This window comes from Stigmatopora nigra, chromosome 2 (assembly GCF_051989575.1).
Source record: "Stigmatopora nigra isolate UIUO_SnigA chromosome 2, RoL_Snig_1.1, whole genome shotgun sequence".
In the NCBI taxonomy this organism is placed as follows: domain Eukaryota; kingdom Metazoa; phylum Chordata; class Actinopteri; order Syngnathiformes; family Syngnathidae; genus Stigmatopora; species Stigmatopora nigra.
The window spans coordinates 4,602,740-4,623,485 of record NC_135509.1 but is presented as its reverse complement, the minus strand read 5'-3'; the positions used below and the strand labels follow the sequence as shown (position 1 = coordinate 4,623,485).

General features: G+C 35.9%; 1 long non-coding RNA gene across 1 annotated transcript in view; it reads right to left on the bottom strand.

The window, feature by feature from the left end:
* LOC144183779 (uncharacterized) overlaps positions 1-20,746 on the bottom strand; it is a 58,520-nt gene that overhangs the window by 21,464 nt on the left and 16,310 nt on the right. Inside the window, exon 2 of the long non-coding RNA XR_013324761.1 lies at positions 13,319-13,429. This is a non-coding gene — a long non-coding RNA (uncharacterized LOC144183779). The remainder of the gene's footprint in view (positions 1-13,318; positions 13,430-20,746) is intronic.

Sequence of the window (20,746 nt, the reverse complement as noted above, 5' to 3'; positions counted from 1 at the left end):
TCTCAAGGAATAATGTTTGAAAAAATGAATTGTTTATGGCTTCCTTCGTAAAAAAGATTCCCGACCCCTGACTTAAAGATACATTTTGGAATTTGAATATCATGGCTGGCTACAAATGATGTTATGTATTTTGTTGAAAAAAATAATGTCTCATCAGTCTTGATAAATTCAGATACTACCAGGTTCTAATTTTCTATTTCAGAAGCTTGACTTAAACAACTGACCCAAACGCAAATGTGTGCTGTCTTTAATGGCATATCACAGTGTTATTTATTAGATGATAGACATCTCATTCTACGCAACACCTATTTTTTTGATTGCTTAATTCTTCAGCAGCACATACACTCTTACTCTAGCAAATATAACAACACCGTAGACAATGAAAATTACCCATGTTGGACAATGACCTACACCATAAGATTTTTGTATACTGTAATGCACAGCCACAAAACTACCATTCTGGCTGCCCTCTAGTGAGGCACATCATTTATAGTGGGGACTGCCTCCTTTCCCCTTGTCAGTCCTGCCCTCAGGCTATCCACCTGAGATCCCTCGCTTCACTACCCTCAAGGCCACCGGATTTCCGCTTGGCTTATTCCACCTAGCTGTACCGTCAAACTCCTAGGCTGTACGCCTGCGGTCTCCTTGCTTTGCCCAGCTACCACAGCTTCCACTACAGCTCCTTGATCGGCTCCTGTTCCAACTATTCACCCCTAAATAAACGTATAGGAAATTTCTCTGGAATAACACCACAACACCTGACCTTAACATCAAATCAAAAGCTATTACACAATTTGCAAGCATGGCAATTGAAAAACTAATAACTGCATTTGTTTTCAACATTGTTTATCCTTCATGTTTTTTTTTTATCAATGCACCAAAGCTTTGTTTTCTTGGTTTCCATGTCATTGTTATCGGTACATCATTTCCCACATAGTCAAAACAGTCTTCAGTAAAATGTTTTGATAGAAACAACAGAATAGACTTATTACTGGCTGGTCCACATCCTACTGAGTCCTCAATACACTCGCTTGATTGGATGGAAATAATAAAGGCTTATATGAGCAGTGTTCGTGTTGGCGTAATTTCCTATACATGTATCAACAATTTTTCTGGATAAACAATTTGTTTACTTGGAATAAACAACTAAAATGCTGGTTGCCACAGCAAAGAAACTAAACCGATGAGGGTGCAGCGCACAATGAAAGCTACCTTCAGCTACATCAATTGCCAGAACTGACTCTGCCTTTCTGGCCAACAGTGACATTGAATAAAAATGAATGGAAAGCACTATGGGTTATGGCTTAGTGAAGTCCAAACTATGGAATCCAGTAAAGTACCCCCTCAGTTAATAGAAGGACTTTTAGGTTATTAATATAATTATTGCATTTGCAGAATTTAATAGAAAAAAAGACTGGTGTTCGAACTATTTCTGTGTTTTCGCTTGTCTTTGTTAATCACAAAATTCGCCTTTATGGTTGGTACTAGGCATTTTGACGTGGAAGAAAACAAAGTGGTGATATAATTTTGCAAACATAATTTCTGTTTCTCACCACACAGAAAACCACATCATAAACATGATAAGAGATGACCGGGTGAAAGTGCACGACAGTATTCAGGAAGCACACTGGCATTTTTACATTTATATCATGGTATTAAGTCTCCAAAGCCCAAGTACTTATTTATAATCCACTGCTCACCCAATTATACATCAGAGTTGAGACAAAGTAAGATAAGAGGAGTAAACCGTTCTTGTTGAAATTGATGTCAGATGCTGATTTGACTTGCTGCTTGTTGCAGGTGTTATAATCAGTTTTGCAATCTCAGCACAGTCACAGATCACTGCTAAAAGTGCGTTACTATTTCTCTTTCCAGCCAAATGCTGTTTGCATGATTATCTTGACGTGTAAGTGTTTGTGCTAAGAGGGAGTACACGTTGCATCTCAATGCAAATCATTCTCTGCCTGCCATTCAGCTGCAGCTGGGGTGATGCTCTGGCATATTGGCAAGTGAGACGGGCGGGTCGATAAGGATTTTAACTGCATTTTAAAATGGGTAATGGTGGCCTTTGTGTGTGTCATTGTCACTTACCTAAAAGTCACGGCTCCTAAGCATCGCCATCCATCACTTGCCTGCCTGCCACATTGCCTCCCTTTGCCAAACTGATTCACTTAAGCTATGTTTGTTTGTTTGCTCTCAAAGTCACTTTCATTTATGATTGAGCTGCGCATTTGCTGGAATTACATGCAGGGGTTGCAAAGCTACAGATGTCTTTTTTAAATGTAGGTTTTATTATGACGTTTGCTTCAATTTTCCTTTGAAATGTGTTTCTTCAAAACAAACTTGTGATGACTCACTAAACCTTCATACTAAAGCCAACCTGTCAGGACACCATGACTATACTAAAAGATTTCCCTTGGCAAAGTATAATACTAAAACTTTAATTTAAAAGAAAGAAATAAAACCCATGAGAGACAATGTAAAATGTAAGAGTTAGTCACTGCCCTCTGTTTTGCTTAGGGGAGTTTTAACCATAAGGTTTTAATGATCACAATGGTAAGTGTGATAGAAGTGTGCTATTTTGCTTCAATAATTGAAAATGGAATCTGGCAGTGTTGTGTAAACCAATTCCAATCTCCCCTACCCACAAAATGTAGATGTACACACACACACACACACAAACTAAAAGGTTTTGGATTACCAATGGATCAAGTCGTCACGCACCTGTAAACATCTGAACAGGATTGCAGTCATTCCAATTAACCAACTGAAAGATGCTCAATAATTAATTCCTACCACAATTGGATGAAAACAATGAGAGGATATATTCAAATTAGCGAGTTTAGTTAGTTTATGTTATGTTACAAGCGCAACCATCAAGTCTCTCCACTAAGTAGGTATTTGTTACTTTGTAAGTAAGTGGTGAACTAGAACCAATAATAAGATTATTTTAGATTGGAATATCCTGGGTTTTGGTGTTTTTTCTCAGCGGGTGGGAATGAATTAATTTGTATTGAGTTCATTTCTCCCAAACCCTGTCTTAAAGCAACAGTTGAGCGTTGGGAGCTGAAGACCACCCAATGAGATTGAGTTAGTCAGCAAATGGCTGCAATAAGTTTATGGACTTTTATTCCTACCCAAATTTGCGGTCGGCCTTCGTAAATGTCTTAAAATAACTTGTTAGGCAGGGGAGTTAAATCTTTGTGCCTTTTAGTTCATATATTTTGTTGATTTGATACCTTTTATTTATTAATTTTAACATGAAAATGTTTTGCAGTTTTATTTTTGAGTTTTTGGTTGTCCAAGACTTGATGCAAGCTGGCACAAATGCTTTACAAAGGTGACATCAGGAAGAAAAAAAATAAGAATCTCATTGTACGCCTGGAGTGTCTGAATATTTTTTTCCAGTCCCAATTATTTTGTTATAAGGAGACATTTTTTAATGAGTCTCTGGCAGGCTAGAAAAAAAAACACCACACATGCTGAGCAGCTGTGCAGCATTACAATAACCCAGTGATTCTGTTAAAAACTATTTTAGCATGTGAATGATTCATTAAAGTTTTACTCCCAGTGTTTCGGTGGGAAGGGAAAGAAAACGATTGATCTTTATGTCAATTTTGTGGTGGAGGTGCTTAGTCGCTCTAAGCGATTGTGAATATGCTCACAGAATATCTAGCATAATCAGGAACTATTACTTGTTTGGATAACGCAGTAATCATTAGTTATATTTATACAATGGATTCTCCCTGGCTTTATACTTTGCAGGTCAAATACCAACAGTTGCACTGATGAGTAAGACCATCATATTTCATCTTTTCATAAAATTAAGCTTACTGTATCATTTCTGAGACTGCAATTCAATTTTGAATTGAAATATTACTGTTTTTGTATTCATAAATCATTACATTTTTCCTCCAACTTTAAGCTTAAAATATATTCACAAATTCAGAACTAGACATAAAATCATTTTCTTTCCCGCAGTTTTTAACCCTTTATCACTGAAAAAAACAAAACTATGCTTATTGGATGCTTTAAAAATAAAACAAAGTGAAAGTTATATACCTACTTAAATAAAACTTTTTGGATTTAAGGGTGTGAGTGCAAGAAATAAGAGCTCTATCTATGCTCCTTTAAATCACCCAACTGTTTAATTTAGAAAAAAATGGGAGGAAATGGCTCACGCAATTCATTTATGAGTTATTGGTCAGTGGAGATAAAGAAAGGCATCTCATTTAAAAGGTGTTAGAATTTGCTTCCACCGTACTTCATTAGACATTTATAGAGACAAGGTTATTGCCTTCATGTACAAATGGTTGTTAAAATAATTTAAATATAGAAACAAGGAATTTAAAGGAGAAAATAATGATAAAACGGAAAATGATGACTCGCAAGCGACTCATTTTGGAGGCCCTAACCTGAGTTCACAGTTAGCCATGTAGTACACTGTATACATTCTTATTTATTTATATTACCATATTTGTCTATCTTCTGTCTATGCTGAGGTGGCAAATGAAGGATAGATAAATAGCTATTCTATTCTATAATTGCTGAGTGTAAATCAAGTTAAATGTTACAATATAGATAAAATATAGTTGTGTTTCTTTCATATTTTTTTACTATACGTAAAATTAATTGCATGACCTTGTGCAAGCAATCATAACTTATTCAAGGCAAGAGCTGGAAACATTTCAGAAAGACACCATATGCAAACATCCAGACACCTAAGAATTTCAAGTAAAACAGATTGAACAGCTTTTCCAGCTGAAGACAATACTGGAGCCATAAAACTGTTAAATTTCACAGTTTAGACTTCAAATCAAAACACAGCACAGAAACTGTATTCAATACTTGAATGACAGAGACATAAATACAGACTGCAGCAATTTACAGTTTCCACACTTGAATTACAGGATCTAATTACTGCTTTAGACAAAATAGTATTCATTCAACTAAGAGAAGATTTTTGCTACCATTAATATTTTTGATATTGGGAATGTAGCTCGTGGTGTTTTTAAAGGAATTACTGACTTTTGTCACCTCATCTCTCACTTGGTGACCTCCGTCATGATCTGTATTGAACCTCAGCCAATCAGAGAAGAGATCTACCGTATGGCCTTAAGGGGGACCTGCTATTAAATTCCATCTTTTTTTCCTCACAGTTTCACACTGTTCACAAGGAAGCTCAGAACGAATGTGTGACCTAGTTGAAGTGTGTCATCTGTGGTTTGGGATTTGTTTGCAATTGTTAGTCAAACCGCCCTACAAATGTGCGGATTTCAAATTGGTAATGATGTTATATCACACAATGCTCTTCTAGGTTCATATTTCTATCCAGATGGTGTTTTGGAATTTGATGTTGATATACCAACCATGGGCCCTTTACTTCATTTTTGTAATTCAGTGCAATATATATAAGTGTGACTTGAGATCAATGTTTTTTCTAATGATGCAAGCTCCAAAAGTAACACAACAACACTAGTATTGCATTTTTCGACAGCATTTTTTTTTAATATCTCTAAAAGCCACTGTGTTTTTGTTCCTGCTTTTGGAATGCAGATAATACAATTCATTCAAGCTGTAACGGTTAAGTCAGATAATTTTAAAGCCACTATCTCTCTAACAGTATCAGATAAATTAAAATGACCCTGGATCATGAAGCTATATTGGGTATAGACTTGAAAGACATGTCCTTTCATTTGAACTGGGCTTTGGGGAATGATGAGTTTCATTGACTAAGGGGAAGTCACTCGCCCAGCCTACCCTTTAGCCTTGTAAGAATATGCCCTATACCTTTTACTAGTTATTGCTTCCTGCTGCACAGATAATACATCTATTCTATTGATTGGCCTTGGCTGCTCCTGAGATCTAATTGTGCAGCAGCCCTCGAATATTACCAACAGTAATAGGTTACACAGAACAATACAGATGCATTCACTGGCTATTGATCAAAATGAATCCACACCTCCAGCAAAATTAACGAAACAATGTGTATGGATCAATACTGCTTTCCCAACACTTCCTACCCTTTTCAGTTGCTTGTTTGTATTCCACTTGATAGTTGTGATTTGAAATCCCAATTCTGTCATTGTTTAATTTTTTGTCCATCTACGAGCCATTGAGAAGATAAACTGATTTATTTACGTGAAGAGCAGCAAAATAAACTTAAACATTCTCTCATCTTCATCAAAGTAGGTGTTGTTATTGGATGTTTGAAAGCTAAATAATACTGTAACTGAAGTCAAAGAGTAATGTATTCTCAAAGTAAGTAATTCTAATAGAAGATGCCTCCACCTCAAAATAATTATAACTTTCCTTTCAGTTGTAACAATGATTGCAAATGCCAACATTTGTGAAGTTTGTTCTTTCTTATCAGTTAATTTTCACTCATCTTTTCTGAATTGATCTTTCAGTCACAATCCACTGCTTATAATTTAATACACAATTTTTGTAAAGTAATATTTCCTATCGGTTATGCTTTCTATTTTATTGTCCCTATCCTTGAGCTTTTACATCAACAAAATTCATGTTTTTCCTCATTTTATTATGAAGTTAATTCTAATTTAACTCACAAAATAGTATTTTCTTACTTGTATTTCTATGGACTATCAAAAAGTTGTATTAAAATGTTGTCAAAACCCAAATGATTCAAATATTTTGTTAATCATAGTATACCTCAATAACAAAAAGTATGGTAGTTGTAATATCCAAAGCCTGACAACTCTATATAGTCATTGACACCCCCTGCGATCCTTGTGAGGATATGCGATCGAGAAAATGAATGATTGAATGAAATTTAAACGAAGACATTGCAGTTCAAACCACAAATGTTACATCATTGCTGAATTTCTGCAGATAGCACATGTGATGGCCGAAATAAAACAATATGAATGCAGTTGAGCCTAACGGGAATATTATGAAGTAGATTCTTGGAAGCCACAGGGCAGAAAAACACTTAATTAGTCACACTCAGTGCATGGCCCTCCCATGGCGAGACCCAGTGCAGAGGTTTTTGGGTGTCAAGAATCCCGCTGCTTATTTTTTTCAAATGAGCATTGCAACAGTTTCATCATTAACTCTTCTTATGTAGCAAGTGTGCCAGCAGTACACATATAAATGCAGTTTCTGACCATGTGACTAGGCAGCTCAACCATTTTCATCCCCCCAACAGTGCAGGTTTCTCTTAAATAAATGGATGGAGCAGTTGAACTTTCAAAGTTGTTAATTAAGGTTAGGAGTGTAAAATGTTAGCTATGAAATGTGGTCCTCACTGGGTCAATACACTCTTGCATCCAAAGGGAAAACGGAATTAAAAATAATTAATCACAGTGAACATCATGTTTCCATGTGAGCATTTAGAAATTGTACCACATTGCCTAAAAGTATAGTACTACATGCTCTTTGTATTTGTGTTTAAAATATATATGAATGAGATTTTTAAAAAACTACCCCAAATATTATTTATTCTTTTTATTGGCAGTGTGTATAGTGTAAAAATTTTCAAATATTAGTCTCATATAGGTGGGTTAACACATTCACCTCAAAGTTCTGAGACAGATGATTAAATTCTCGGTATTCTAACCTTCGTGCCACGTGCGTTCTTTTCAGTTTCTCTGGTTTCCCCCCGCATCCTATAAACATACATGGTTAGGCTGGTTGAACCCTCTAAATTGCCCCTTGGTATGAGTCTCCTTGTGCCCTGCAATTGGCTGGGAACCAATTCAGGGTGTCCCGCTCCTCTATCCCATAGTTGGCTGGAATGTGTTCAAGCAACCCCGCGACCCTTGTAAGGATTAGCAATAGAAAATGAATAAATAAATAAACACCTTTCTGAATTTGCAACGCACGTGTAGATAAATTACATCATGATCTATGAGTACTTTACTGTGTGTCTTGGTCTCATGTTTCATCTTTTGTTGTGTTAACTGTTCACCTCCACTCCATAACACTGCCCTAGGCATTTCATTGGTAGATGAAAAACTGTCACCAACAAGGTGGTTTTATGGATGGCCCTGACATTTATGGTTTACACCTCTGAAGCACGTGCGAATATAACCTTGTCGTTCTTCTCTGTTGTCAACTTTAACCTTTACCTCAATTTACCTCATCAATGATCTTTTGTATATCACGCTGAAAGACAGGAGTAATTCAAAATTATTGTTCTGGTTGTCATTATTTACCTCTCATTTTACATGCATTAAGGCGATCGTCTCCACATAGAAAGGGCCAGCTCTATTAATTAGGAGCATGGTAGCGGTATAATGATCCTCTGAGAGAGGTGGTGGTGCAGCTACTCTCACCTGCCTACTATGTCCTCCCACAGTGCTGGTGATTAATGATGTCAGCTATATCAGGGGGCCCTTATCCGACACGCACGCTCTCACCAAACAAAGCCAGGGTTAGAAACTCTCTGTTTAACTGATGAAGTGGGACCGATGGCGAGAAAAAGCCAAGAGCCATCTTGCATTCTAATGAGCTTGGATGTCGATTGTTGAGAGAGCACCTGGGAACATTAACTTTTCACCTCCACAGTTTGAAGTGAGTGGCATTTATGTCATCTGTATATGACTGCTCAGCATTGTTTGATGCCAAGCACATCCAGAGATGTCTTGCACAATGAGGAATACTCTATCACTCCTAACATAAAAGGCACAGTGTTCCCTTGGTACATGTATGCATGCATTTACGGCCACACCTGTGAAATCTAATGAGGAGAGAATTTCCTCCATAAAAAGTTTCTTTTATTTATTTATCTATTTCTTTATTTTTACGTGGAAACTAAGTGCTCAATGCCAGGATTTGTTGGTAGTTCATGGATCATGACCTCACACTTAAATTTGGAAACTAGTAACTCAATGTGAAGTGGGAATAATGTTTCCGCCGCGACTCAATGAAAAGGGAAAGTAAATTCCTCGATAAATTGCCGACTGACCTCTGGGAGACACAGTAAGTGTGTCGTCGTCGTAGTACGCAGGGGAAAAGATGAGATGTGCTAGAAGGCAAAGTAGGTATTTCCATATCATTTAGAAAAAGGTGAAGGAGCTCTTTGTCTCTTAGGAAAATGTAAATTCTTTATTGACTGAATCCTTTTTTTTTAATTAACAAGCAATTCATTAAAAAAATTTCTTGGTGATCTATGGTGCAATTGACTAAAACAGATGTAAATGAAGTCACAATAATAATTATCTAAAAAATGCTAGAGACAACTAAATACTCTACAATATTTACTACATGAATTTTATACATAAAAATAAAATGTGAATTCCTACTTCACCTGTGACAGCTTATGGGTCATGGGTAAAAATGCTGCATGTGCATTTTTCCCCTATGAAAGAATCACAAAGATCAATAACACAATCATTATTTCTAATCAGTTTGAATTCTCATGATGAGTTACATCAGTTATCCCCTGGTTATGAGATAATAGCATGATATGCTTGCTTTCAACTCGGGTGTGTCTATGTGTTCTGCATATTCTGCAAGAAAGTTAGTGAAGCCTTCCCCGTACGATACATCAGTTCTATCTGTCCCCAGATGAGAGAAATGGAGAGCGGGGGAGAAAGATTGGATTTCGCCTTTCTGACGATGTGCCACTACAAAGGCGATATCTCTCCTCCGTGCTTAGATTGCTATCTCTTACGGGACAAAGGCAGAATACTGTATGAGACACCTTATGTAGACACTTGGCGTTATCATTATTCTACCTGAAAGTGGCTTCTACGAAAGACGCTAGATATACGCTTGATGATTAAGAGTTTAATTGATTTGAATCTGATTACCACAATCTCAAATACCCTTTGATTGTTTTTTGATTAGAGAATCAATTGGCAGTGCTTGTGAGAAGTCGTCAACTTTAGCAGTCAAATCTTGGATGAGCAAATGAAAGTTCGATTCAAAAATTATATATTAATCTATTAAGTTAAATGGGGCAAAATACACAAGTGCCAAGTTAAAAGACTCAAGGAAGTTTAAGTGAAGTCAACTTGGACCGTCATAGAGAAGACAATATAAAACAGTTGACTGCTTTACATTTTTTTTTCATTATGAAACATTCAGTTACAAAATGTACACTCGTTTTCTGAGCGGCTTATTCTCACCAGGGTCACAAGGGTGCTGGAGCCCAACCCAGCCGAAGATGGGTAGAGTACACCCTGATTTGGTTGAACATAATGCCCACACACTAATATCTAGGGACAATTTTGACTGACTGTAGCTTGCATATTATTTGTGATGTGGGAGGAAACCAGAGTACCCGCAAAAAACTCACGCAGGCACAAATTTTTCTATGAAAAAATATATATATAGAAGAAGAAAGTCAAGATATCACTTAATCCTTTATAATTTCGAAGTTTGCTATTTTCTTGCAAGGCCAAACAGATTACAGAAGTAGCCATGACATTACAAATGTAATCAGGCTGCTGTGTAAATATATCAACCTCCCAATAGTACAACACCTGTGTCTTGTGTTGATCCTATGTTGACATCACAAATTGTATTTCCCAGTACTCTCTGCTCCAATAAAGCAAGTTGTATTGCAATCAATGTGGTGCGGATGAAGAACAACAAGGAAATAATTGAAAGTCCATATTGCCGTGACATAGCTCTGACCACAAATACGTCAAAACAAGCCTAGATACTCTTGGCAAGATATGCAAGCTTCAATTCAACCTGTGTTTGAGTGGTCCGCAAGACTCATTAGCACCCGCCTCTGTGGTTCATGCTGTGGTCCCCCCCAAAGGCATTTCCAGCACCATTAACTCAGGCAGCAGAGAGATTTCAAAAATGCCTTGGCAGACTGATGCCTTCTAAACCAAAGTGTACTTCTTTCTTTAATTAGCATTTTCAAACATATTTCCCTCTGGCCTCACAGGACCAAAACTCTACTAAATTAATTATTAACGTCCTTGCTGGCTTCCATTTTCATTTTCTCTCGTCTTTGAAAGCTGTGATAGGTTCCAAATCTCTACCGCATTGGGTTTGAATGAAGGTGGAACATCCAGTGACATTTCTTGCCTCAGGTCGGTTTAGCAAGTGTTTTGTGTTCATGATGATGAATTTGCACCCAAATCATTCAAGCGAGGTACATTCACGTCTAAAACACTAGAATATGGAAGGATTTAGAGAGCTAAAACTCCTTGGGAATTATGTTTAAATTATTTTCTTTGCAGAAGAATTACTATAGCCGACATTTTTTTCGTGGTATGGTCAAAGGTATAGTTATCTACTGAAAAATGGATGCATTCTTGCTAGAATTTTCCCTCAGGTGGGGAAAAAAGGTATGTCCCTTTGTATCTGTCATAAAAAGAAACTAAAGTGAGGCTACCAAATTGAAAAGGATTAGATTGGAGGCACAATATGGTCCAAGAGATAAAGTTGAAAGGAGGTGAAATGACCCTTTTTCCTTCTTTGGCCTTGACTAGCCTCCATGACTGAAGTGGGAGAATAACAAAGACTCAATAGGACTACCTCTTTCGCATCTGTTCCTGTCAAAGACAGCATTAGTTGAATTAAATGACAAAAGATGGAAATCTGTTGTGGATTGTGATTTAAATCTTTTCTAATTTTGTCATAATTTACCAGACTTTGTGACACCCAATCAGCATTTTCTAAGTAATTCTGCTTGAGCAAAGAAAATATTGACAACGGATTTAACTTTTTTGAGAAAGGTAAACAGATGGCAATGTTGGTTATAAAGCCATTTTCTAACAAAACCAAAATGCTTTTCATGCAAGTTTAAAATCCTTCTACATACAAAACAGGAGCCCTCAAGCTGATAAAATAAGAGGTGTCTGAGTGCAGGTAACATGAGAGAATGTTTTAATTTGTAATTACATTGTAAAATGTGAAAACATTATAGATTCTGTCAATAATTTTCTAAATTGCTAAAGGTGTATTTTAGATAACAAGCAAAATTGATATTTGCCTCCTAATCTCTGCGCTATCACCATTTTACTGATTTCCTTTGAAAGATGTGAGAGTACTATAATCTACTCAAGGAGGCATGCAGCTCTGTCAGGCAAGGTGTTCTCTTTGATGGTGTGTGAATGTGAAACTTTTGACTTGTGGGTATTTTTCCTCAGCATAAAAAAATGTCATATTGCCAGCCTTCTGCATCATCAGTATTTGGCTTCTAGATCTGCTGGCAGAAATACAATACATCAAGGCCAAAATCTTTATGCCTTAGGAGACAAAAAGCGGTGGAAATAATTTAATTGCTTATTTTACCCTTGATGCTGACCACAAGTGATTGTGGACGAAGGGCATTTTTGCAACTTTAGTTTGGCTTTAGAGGCCTGGTCTTTGTCTACTAATTGTGTTTTTTGGCACATGACTTAGATGCTTCCTATTATTACAGTATTTGACAGAATATCAGAAGCTGCTACAAATATATATGTTGCCTGATAACTGTTTGGTCCATATTCGTCACAATTTCACAAACTATGCAGCAGGTGAACAGGAATTTGGTGTTGAAAAGGCTGTATTCAATGTTTACTGCCACTTTAATGTTCTAGCAAACGAAACAACATAACTTAAGTACTTCTGTATATTTGTGAAAACAAAAGTGCCATCTTTTCATATTCATTTACTGGCACAAGTACTGGAAGCCCCTGAATAACTACTTACTCAGATTCAAAGTAAGGAGGACTGCCGGCTTTGAAGAGGAAATTGAGGTAATGCTTTAGAGAGGAAATTACTTTAGTGTCTGAGACATAGTATTTCCTTTTGCTCCGTCACATCCTGAAGCAATTCTCCGGCACCATTAAGCGCTTGAGGCAAAATAATTTACGATAATTTTTGTGTTTAATAGCTCACCTGTGCTTCTCCACTGGCTATAATGATTTACATGCATTTTTGACATGTTTTTTTGTGTGAAATGACATTTTCACATTATACAGTGCCCCTAAAAAAAGTGCATACACATTTTAGCAACAGGCTTTCATGACAACCATGAGAGAATACTTTGAAAGAAAGGAGTTTAATTGGAGCAACATGAGCCACACCCACACTACAATCGCGATGTTATATCCTTTCTTGATGGAATCTTGCCAAACAGGTGGATAGCCAATTGTATGGCACATGGAAACTAATAACCACACATGCTCACACGTGTCTAACCATGCATGTTTTTGGGATGTGGGAGGAAAACGGAATACCCACACAAAACCCACACAGGCATGGGGAGAACATGCACACATTTTGTTCATCTTGTTTGCTCAGCAATAGACATCCTTTGAACTATTTCACTGTATTTAGTGCCAAACCCAAAATACTGAAGCACTTAGTTATCTATTAAACTCACATCTATCTAAATCCCACTTACTTTGTGTTCCAAATGGTGCTCCATCGGGTTTTGCTCCTGGCGCTCCTTTGCTTATCCTCAACATTCTTTGACTTGGTCGTACTGGAAGTAATATCCACTTTTATCTGTGCCCTGCGAAAAGAAAAAACAAAAAAGTTCCTCAACCATCACTGATTTGAATACCTGATTGTTTAAAAAAATTATTAGTCTTAAACAACTCAATGTTGACTGCAAATTTAATAATATTTCTTCCTTCCCAGCTGAACTAATGAATAAGTTAAAGCAATGTTTGGGTCAATGACTACAATGGCTCCTTCTACATAAATCATTTTTTACATTACTTGTTTCAGAACAACATGGAGACATTTTCATTCCTTGGTTTTATTCCATATTGTTTGTTTCTATAATGTTATGTGTGTATTATTATGTGCTGTTAAAACCATTCTAAATGTCACAAACCAATGATTGCAGTGGTCATTAGTCATTTTTCTCTCCTTTTTATTTGTGTTCGACTGGCACACTTAGAGTTGGGCATTTTACAGTCCAAGTAATGCATTTCTGATTAAAATGGCATTAGCTAACTGGATAAATCAAATCCATTTACATTCAATATGAATATTCACATTAGAACACTAATGATGTGCCAGATGGGACATTCATCTGGCTACAATACAGTATGTACAGTGATGGTGGCAATGTGTGTCCGAATGGTGACCCTGCAACTCATAAACGCACAGTTCAGAGTGTAGTTTGCCTCTTGCCTGATGTCAGCTAAAATTGGCCCCAGCAACTTATGACCCTAAGCAGGATAAGATTTATTGAAAATGGAAATATGGATTTGCAACAGTACTCCTATCGAAAGTCTGAGTTATCCTCTCTACTAGCCCAATCCCCAATGACATCATCATAAAACTGCTCTATGTTTCATGTGAAGCGCAATATGCACTCTGCTTAATTAAATGAACTGCAAGGTTGACCACTAGGTTGCTTGCATTTCAGCCTTTTTATTACAGGCTTCAGTAAATTAATAGGGTGAATCTCCCATTCCCTTCCATTGCCTTCAGTGACAGTCAAAGAGATAAAAAAAGCTAATTCTCAGAACTTGACTTGCTTTCTGAGTTGTATCCCGAAAGCTCGTTTTAAGACCCCAAAAGCAATAGTCAACATGCAAAATACCTTACCTTAATCTATTTAAGAACATGTGAGGTAACATAAAAATTGCTGTTTATGAAGTTTAACCAATACATATATATGGATGGAAAACCAGCTAAAAGTTTGCACAAGTTGGTTGGTTCCATGCCAAACAGATGTGAGGCAGTTCTAAAAAAATATATAACTGTGGTCACGTCAACCTGCAGTATTTCAGGCCAGTTTATATAGCAGGGAACCCATATCATTGGTCAGATCAGAGGGTTCAATAATAGCTTCACCTCAGCTTCTCAGAATGAAATGGCAGAGACAGAAAGAAAATCTTAGCCTTTCAACTTTGAGGTTATGTGGCCTAGCAGATTTCTTATTGAATGATCAGGGACATGACAGGTTTGAATTATCAGACTGCCCTGATGACATCTATTTTCTTCTTGTTTAAGTCAAATATCAATTATTTTTGACATTTTAAGATGCTGCATGACATCTTTTTTCTGAAGAAAAGCCAGATAAACAAGGCTATAGCATTTGCAAATACCTTGCTTTCAAATATCTCACTGGATGAGAAGAAAAAAGAAAATACGCATCTATATAACCAGACAAGTAGTGACGAGATACATATAAACTCATTCACTGCCATTTGCAGTAATCGAGATTAAATTGGGATGGCTGGCATTGAATGATCATGTTTCAGTGCCATTCAGGACATTTTCTGCCCAAACCATTCAAATTAGCAGGAATTGCTGCAAGAAGTACCAATAAAAATGGATTGGACATCTATGGGTTATCACTATGGATGCTGTTCAGCTATCTGTAAAACAGACATATTGTCCATCCCTGACCACTTTGCTGATTGTAGTTTTTGAACTCTTTAAATCTATGGGTGAAGGTTCTTTATTTGAACTGCTTCTGTCAGGTCAAGTCTCTAATCAGAAAGATGAAATTAAGCCAGCTGCTTCAGTCATCTATTAAAACAAGGATGGTGAACCTTAGAATGCAGTTCCCAGCTAAAATAAATGTGGCTCTTTGCCTCTAATCATATTCTGTATATACTGTGGTTCTCTCCTATTTTCATTCAGTCTTAAAAATACTCAAATTCATCAGGGCTCATTAAAAACAAATAATACATCATATTTTAAAAATAATTTGTCAGATTGGATTTTATTTCTGACGTAAAATGTGGCACTTTGACTCTCACAGTTTAAAATGTTGGGTCTTTGTGTCTAACTTGTTCACCATCCCTGTCTTAAAATGTCCTTTAAAAAACAGCAACTCAGCAGAACACGTTGAATAATATTTCACTCACATCAATATATCGGGCATATTACGACTATATTACTCAAATAGAATATGATACATGGTTAAAACTATTTAATGATTATACTTGGGCACACATAACATTGGGATTTTAATACGTATTTGAGCTGTTATGTGTAGAATTTATGGTATTATATATCATTCCCGAGCCTAATGTCAGAACAAATACATTTTTCAGGCATGTGCTCTACCATTATACAATGTGTAGTACTATTGTCAAAACAGTAATTTAACTGTTTTGTTTAGTTTAGGCCCTGACTTTTGACCGCATACTATTTTCTCATACAGTAAGAGGTGGAATTTAACAAACAAAGAAAAGAAAACAGTTAAAAAAAGTGCAGTCTACATAATTTTTGATTCAATGTCGGACTTTAAGCCTTCTTATATATACATAGTTTCATGTCAATTTATGCATGACTCACTTTTCATATTTTTTCCTAGGTAGAGTAAAAAACAACTGTCGTATGCCTGAGGAAAATGTTATTTTTTTTCTTTTGGGGTCCTACAAATTGCAGAAGGCAGAGCATGTGAGCAATGGAATGTGTTTGATGGTGCAAACAGTTGAAATTCAAGTTATCTGTCTAGACTTATCCAGGCTAGTGGAAAAGAGACAGGTGACTAAATGTGAGAGATCAAAGTTCTCGTCACGTATGTGCTGAGTTGAGGCTTGAGCGGTTAGTTACCAAGACTCAGGATTTATGTCCATCAACATAAGCCCTCAACTAACTTTGCAGGTTTTTGTAAACAGACATTTAGGCTCTCTTTTTATTTTGTTACACAATGTATTGCTGTATCTATTTATGATGGGAGTCTTTTCCTTTAGTGCTAAGATGGGTACACTTTAGGATATCTTCTCCTGGAGGCTTACTTACTTAACTTACTTTTACAGAACAAAGTACAAAGAAGAAAACTGATAGAATTAAGTCAATTCATATCTTAGGCTGCACAATTTAGGCTGCATAATTTAGCTTTTGGAGCGTAATGTTTGCTTCAGTTTTCCCACATGTAAAATGTAAACACAAGAATAAATATTTCTGTTGATAGATGTGGTTTTATTTGTCGGAAACTATAGTATTTTTTTGTATTTAGCCTGCAAAAACAAACAAATCAATTCTGGTTCTCATTCATATTTACATAACACAATAAATAACTACTATGGCCCTGTAATCTTAAATGAGAAAAATCTCCAATATTTTGAATAAAGAGCTCAGAAAATAACTTTAAGTGATAAGAGTCGTAAGAACGCTCTATCTAAAAAAAAATAGTATTAAAGTACACCTGTTTGTTGCAAACATCTTAAAGGGGTTGGGAGATAGTTAAGAAAGCCTAGTTTTAAAAGGAGAAATGATCTTTTAAGAAGTAATGGAAAAATAATTGGATTAAAATCCATGAAATTTGAGAGAGAGAGGCATCATGGCTAAATAGAAACAAAACAGACAATTTATGGGGAATGCTAACAAGCAGTCTTGAGACAATTTCAATCGCTTTCATCTACACATATTAAACTCAGCTCAAGTAAGGGCATTTTTTTCCCACTGTTTGAAGAAGAGGAAAAGGCAGGAAAGAAAGGCATGTTTGTGTGTGTGTGTGCGTGTTGGGTGGGGCACTGTTCTCTCCATGGGCTGCTTGACTAAATGATGGTGTTGGGATTATTGGGGACCACCAGTTCACTGAAGCAGAAAATGGGAATATGCTTGTGAGGGCACACCCGTTTACTTGAACAGACTCCCTGAGAGACAGATGAGGCAACCTCAGCAAAACATTCCAGCTGAATAAAAACTGTGCTTGAGCTGGGAAGGCTCACATTGTAGCTAATTACAATTCATCACCACCATTCATGCATTAAAACACCTTACTGAATCCTGATTTATTACTTTTTCTTCAAAAATGTCTCAAAAGAATGAAATGGCAAAAAAGGAAAACTTATCTTTTGTATTATAAGGCAGTAGTAATTGTATTTTTCATTCTGTCTCCGATACGCTTCTACTTTCATATCCTAAAGAATGCCAACAATTGTCTTTGGTTGGTATAATAGGAATGGAAATAAGAGCCAATTAGCTGGCATATTGTAAATTCAATAATTCATTGTTTAATCATTTATTTTAATTATCATTTTCCCTTATATACTTATATATATATATATATATTCTCCTTTATTTAGCTTTGATGTGAAGTCTACATCAGCTTTAAGTTTTTACCAAAAATGAGCCTAAAATGTGGAAAACAATGGAATCATATCTTATAGGAAAATTCTTAAATTGAATTGCGCAAAAATTATACATGATTGTCTTGAAATGAAATTGAACCTGCAAAAAAATGTTAAAAAAAAGCAAGTTGTGCAATAATATAGTATATGGTAAGGTGTATGATCATTTTTTCCCCAGACTAAAACCCAGTGTATTAAAAATTGGACTTCCATTTTTAAAAAAAAATCATTAAAGTAAGTTAAAAGGCCTTTAGTCAATATGATTAGCTGAAAGAATCAAAACTGAGTCAAAAGCAACAGTGCTGTTTTTTGGTCAGCTGTGATCACAATTGTGTTGGTGGACAACTATGATTCATGCACTCATTCTTGGTGGTTGTAACCCAGGTGTCTGTCATTCCTGCCAAAGGCATATTCCCCCAAGACAAGACACATTTTCTATGCCTGCAGCAACTAAACAAAACAGAACCCTAAGTGATTTATCTTGCAGTGTGGAGCTGTTGCGGAGGCAGACCATGCTTCCCAGCTTCATTAGTTTGGAGTTCAACTGATAAAGGGTGTTAAGTCCTCATCCTGCTCCCTGCTGATGCCGACAGGCAATCTCGACATGACTATTTTATTTCCATCAAGTTCAAAATCCTCCCTGTCTAACTCTTAAGTTCCCGTTCGGGATATAAAATCCTCAAAAAGAAATGTGTAATTATTGATGGTCACGTTTACATTCATCACAGATTCTAATCACATGTAGTTAGTATCATCTTTCCACTATAAATGATTAAGATCAGCCTTAGGGAAGATACATTTGTATTTTATGTAATGAAAAATGATTTTGTTTAAGATTTTTCACATAACATTGGGCTGAGAAAATATTTTATGTAATAATAAATGTTAAAGGAGTATCAAAAATGTTTTTATATATGGATGAAAGTAACAAAATAACAAGAAATACTTAAAAAAAATAACAATAGCAATTTAGTTCAATTCAGTCCTAATGTTAAGCATAAATACAAAGATTATCCTAATTAGTCCTCTTGTCTAAAGTGCCATGTAGGTAATTTATTCCAAATTTCTGATAAAACTCATTCACGTTTCTCCTATATTAGCACTCCAACTAATGGTGCAAAAAAAAAAGCAGGAACTTAATTGTATACTCACTAAAGCAGATTGTGTGCTGGTACGTCTAATATGAATGATCAAATACGTTTGTGTTTTAAAATTTAAATAAACACTCATTAATATGCTACTCCATTATTCATAGAGAGTTTAGGTATATTGTAGGGAAGTATACTCATTGTTCCTTGGAGCCGAATATTTTTTGTTTCATCTTTTTTTTTTAAATCTTAGAGCTAATCAATTAGAGTAATTAGTTGTGGGTTTAAAAGTTCTCCTCCTCTGTTATTCATGGGCTAGTCAGCATAAAATTTGAGTATATTTTAAATGTATACATACATCAATTGTTGGATGTTTTTTATTTATTTTTTCAGTTTTTTATCTGGGGACTAATTAATTTAACTAGTGGGTGTGTTCTATCGAATGGGGGGTTAGGCTCATTATTCATTCTAGTAAAGATAATATCAATTAATCGTGCATTTGGCAAGTGGAAACTTGAGGCCACTGGTAAGTACATCAGATTTTTTGGCCGTATTTTTGAGCAGTAAAAATTGCGTCTAAAATATTCACAAGCAAACCCTTTCTAAATTAGGAGCACAAGATTTATTTTCCTTCCAAACTCTCAAAGCAAGAGTCTCCAAACCGTTCCTAAAAGTCTGAATAACACTATCATGTCGTTACACATTAATGAAATGATAAATCTTGATATTAATACTCATATGATAACACAGCAGAGCAGGGACTAGTTTGTTAAATTGATGTAAGATACAAATCATTACTATTAAAACTTAATGACATTTATTAGCATATTTACTCTTGTAGTTACTTACATAATCTTCCACTTGACAACATCCCATAAGGAATCATGTGTGATTATGCAGTACATACTGTAAACAGCTTTAGACAAATACATTATGCACAATGTATTTCATTATCAGCCTCTGATCGCAAATCAGTTTAATTAAACATTGGTTGTGATTTCTGTAGCCAAGGCACTGACAGGCTCATCCTGGATCAGACCTTGCAGCAGAATCTCTGTAATGAGCCGTAACGGGAAGGAGGTGAGCAATGAAGGCTTTCCAGGAACAGTGGTTGGTGGCAATCAATAAGCATAGCCTGAGGCACTGCCATTACTGTGAGTTGCTTAATCTTTGTACATTATCTTGAGATGAGGTTGCTCTACCTCTCTTAACCACTTTTTAATTCAAGACGAAGTTCGAAACCTTGGTGTCTGATTGATTTGGAGCCGACGTTCAGAAGCCATATAAAATCAATCAAGACGGCTTACTACTGACTAAAGAAAATTGTGTTTAAGTCAAAATGAAAAATATTTCTTGTCATGCTTACATTTGAAGACATTTATTTTAGGAATATCTTTTACTTGAATTGAACATTGTTTTTAGTATTTTCTTTCCACTTCGGTGCTTATTTGTTTATTTATCTCTTCTAAATAATATAGCAAGTTGCCTTTCCCTTTTTCCCACTTCCAAATTCATAAAATGGAAACTTTTGTATTTGAGGGTCAAATGTTAATTTCAACTATAAAACTATTCATAACTTTTTGTTATTGTTAGAATTTATTAGGTTTGAACAGACAAATGATAAAGTATCTCTCAGGGGTTAGATGCCCAGCCCTGGTGTAGCCGGTAAAATGATAAACATTGGATCTTGGG